This window comes from Morone saxatilis, unplaced genomic scaffold, assembly GCF_004916995.1.
Source record: "Morone saxatilis isolate NCDOM2014 unplaced genomic scaffold, NCSU_SB_2.0 Contig18, whole genome shotgun sequence".
Classification (NCBI taxonomy): Eukaryota; Metazoa; Chordata; class Actinopteri; family Moronidae; genus Morone; species Morone saxatilis.
Genome location: NW_023339740.1, coordinates 13,141,829 through 13,145,337, shown reverse-complemented (window position 1 = coordinate 13,145,337; position 3,509 = coordinate 13,141,829).

Sequence of the window (3,509 nt, the reverse complement as noted above, 5' to 3'; positions counted from 1 at the left end):
TTGCGCTCTCCACAAACCACAAGTGCAGCAGCCTCATTTGTTTTTATCTTGTGGTTAACGACGTTTCATTTAGCCTGTGCTTCGGTGGGTTGGTAAACTAAAACTTGGGCCGCAGTAGTGAAGGAAATAATAGGAACTTTAGTTATTTAGATTTTTTTGCAAAAAGCAATGTTCTTTCCAGTACTTTCAGCTTAACTGGGCTTCCTCGTGTAGGAACTTTAGGGATGAATGGCTCCTGTGAGTTCATGACTGGTTATTGATCTTTTCAGATGTTCAGTAGATAACCGCAACCATTCATCAGACATTATTATTAACTGTCTAATAGCGCATTTTACTGTAGATAATGCTTTAATAATTTCTGAGGCTTGTTTAATTGACTGGTTGATACCCTTATTGGAAAGCTGGACAAACAGATATCAATTCTTCATCCTTGAATGCCCATTAGGCCTAGGAAGACCACCTGAAGGGGCACAGAAGAACTAGGGATAAACCTCAGTAAGTGGGTTTATTGTAGAAAAGAAAAAAAAATGAAAAAGGAGTCTATGTGTCTCCATTATCATGTCATGTAGGAAACCAGCTGCTCTTCTAGTTTTAACTTTAACTCTAAAGCCAATGTAAATTGTCCAAAAGAGGCATTGTTACTCCTGTGTTATCGCCCTCTTCCCTCAGCATCAGACTCTGTGTGTTTTCCCAGTTTCAGTGTGTGCTACAAAATTTCCCACTCTGTCATCCCTCATTTCTCCACTGATCACTTTCCTTGAGTTTTTTTGCCCCTGTCCATCACCTAATTAGTAAGTAGATTGTACTCCTGCCCTCTGATAGTCATTAGCCCGAGCATATATACATGTAGCACTGAGGCAGCATTAGCTTTCTTCCAGTTCATCTACGTTGCTGTTTTGGCCTTAGCCCTCCTGTTTCCTCTTACCTGGGAACAAATTTCTCTCTGAGCTAAGATTTTCCTCCAGGCAACTCTCCTTTCTGTTCGCCTCTGAATTACTTAAATAAACTTGTCATAACTGATTTTGTGCTATGAACACAACACTGATATATCATCACCTTTTAAGTTGATGTGGCAGACTTTAGCTGCTTACTTACACCTACAGCAGTTACAGAGCAACATTATCCTTTATTTTGGAGTTGTGTTTCTGGCCACCTTACCTTTAAGTCAAATATTCACTCTCTTCGGCTAAACATTGAGCTGGAACTTGCTATAAAGCTCTGTAAAGTTCTCTGCAAGTTCATCAAGCTGAAGCCAAATCCTGCCGTGACGGAGAATGCTTGTGACCTGAGTAAGTGACGGCTCCAGGAGACAATGTGTGACAATAGTTGCTTAGGAAGCAGCCTGAAAGGACTGTATGTTGCATAACACAATTACATTGATGTAACATTGCTCTGGACCTGACGTACAGATGATAGACTCCACACCACACATGTAATGCTGGGTTGCAGTTGTGGCTGTGCATACAGGGCAAAGAGATTTGATATCATGCTGGGAGTTAATGTTAAAGCGAGAAAAGGTACACTATAACCCCATACAAATAAAAACTGTGAAATGGTGCAGAAGTTGAAAGAGATATCTATCTATAACAGCTGTGCACGTCATTTTCTCCAATGTATTCTTATCAGACTATGTACACAGGATATCTTTAATGTGAGGTTGTGTCTGGACTTCAGTACAGTTGTGCAGGTACAACTGAGGCTATTTTATGTACTGGTAAAAGGCTGTTGGATCTGGGGTATTGTCTGTTAACTGAACTCACTCTGTAATCTGCAACGTCCGTCCATGTTTTTTTGGGGGGACCAGCCCTATAAACGTAAAGGTCCCTGACTTACTGAGTGATGAAGTTACACCATGGAGTTCCCCCATTGGCTGCTGCTCAAAATGAATAGACATGGACAGTCCTCAACTATGTCCTCAGGAGCACATGGACCATGCGTGTCCTGCCATATGTTTTGACCTAGTCTTGTTTTTTAATTCACTCCCTGACATATTGGCCAGAGTTGTACCTCACCACGCCTTTGGATAAAGCCAGCACTTTCACTGAAGACCTATATGTTTCTGTGGGCTGAAGCACAGTTTATCTAAGGAGTAAACATGGGGTTGACTGATGTGTTGAAAAAGTAGAGACAAGTCGGCCATGGATTTTAAGAATATATCGAAGCTGCTTAGCTGGTGAATTATTATTTGCTGCATTCCCATTCACAGCTAAGACAGTAAATCTCACCAGAACAAACTTAGTCCCTCTTTCTTTTTCTGTTCATCTATCTTTTTCAGAGGCAGTCTTACAACATTTCTCTTTGCCTCTCCTGTCTCTCTTTGTCTTCTTCTCTTTTTGCCAAATAATGATTGTGCATCACAATGGCTTCATTTCAGGAAATTGCTTTAGTCATTATCTCTTTAACCCCTCTCTCTGCGTTTGTCAGATTTTGATATGTATTGCAGCGTTGCAAAACCCTAATTGTTTGCTCTTTATCAACAGGCTGGCTAGATGCTCACAGGCTGAAATTCAGCTCTGTCTTTGCTCAGTGTGAGTGAAATGTGGCGCTGGGTATCATAGGACCTGAATAATTCATGCCTACTCTGGCTCCGTCCATGTGTTTTAAATACTGACTATAGACCAGGAAGCTATGAATCATTCATCAGTGGCGATTAAAGTCTGCTGTTAATTAACCCTTATCCTTTCACAGCAGTATGGAGGGGGTCAGTGACAGGTCCGTGCCCTGACCTCTCAGACCACCTGCTCACTTCTTCAGGGTCTCACTCCTGAATTCAGCTACCTATCTTGCTTCAGTGTGATGCAGTGTGTGATTGTTTGTCTCTTCTTGGATAGGAAAGGTTCGTCCAATTGAGATACAAGGAGTTTTTCCAATACTGAATCACCCAAAAAAATGTCATTTCTGTGTAAGTGATATGACTTTAAAGAGTATACTGTTCAAAATAACACTTTGGAACATTTTTCAAGTGTACTGAGTATGTTAAATGTTAGATATGTGTACTTGTGTGTGTACGTGTGTGTGTGTGTGAGTGAGTGAGTGAGTGTGTGTGTAATTGCCGTGACGAGACAAGATGTTGAGAATGCAGCGGTGCATGTCGTCAGAGCGCTTGAACGCTCCACGGATGGCCCACAGAGAGGAGGAATGAAGGAGAGACAGAAGGGGGTAGAGGGATGAGAAGAAAAGAGAAGGAGAGACAGATAAATGAATAAACAATGTTTATTGTTTAACCAACAGAGAACTTCACAGAGATATCAGAGGAAGCTGATGCTATACTATATGTGAGATTTTGGTTTTTAAGAAAGTGAGGTGTGTAAGGACTGAGGTCAGATTAGTTTCATTACACCCAGAAACATTGTGTGTCAATAGGAGACTGAATGATCAGATATTTTATAACAAGACTACGAGTCTACACCCATGCAAGTAAGGTTATACTTTGGTAGTGTAATGCTTTGAGCTAAATTCTAACATCAGCATGCTAACATGCTCACAAAAACAATGCTAACATGCTGATG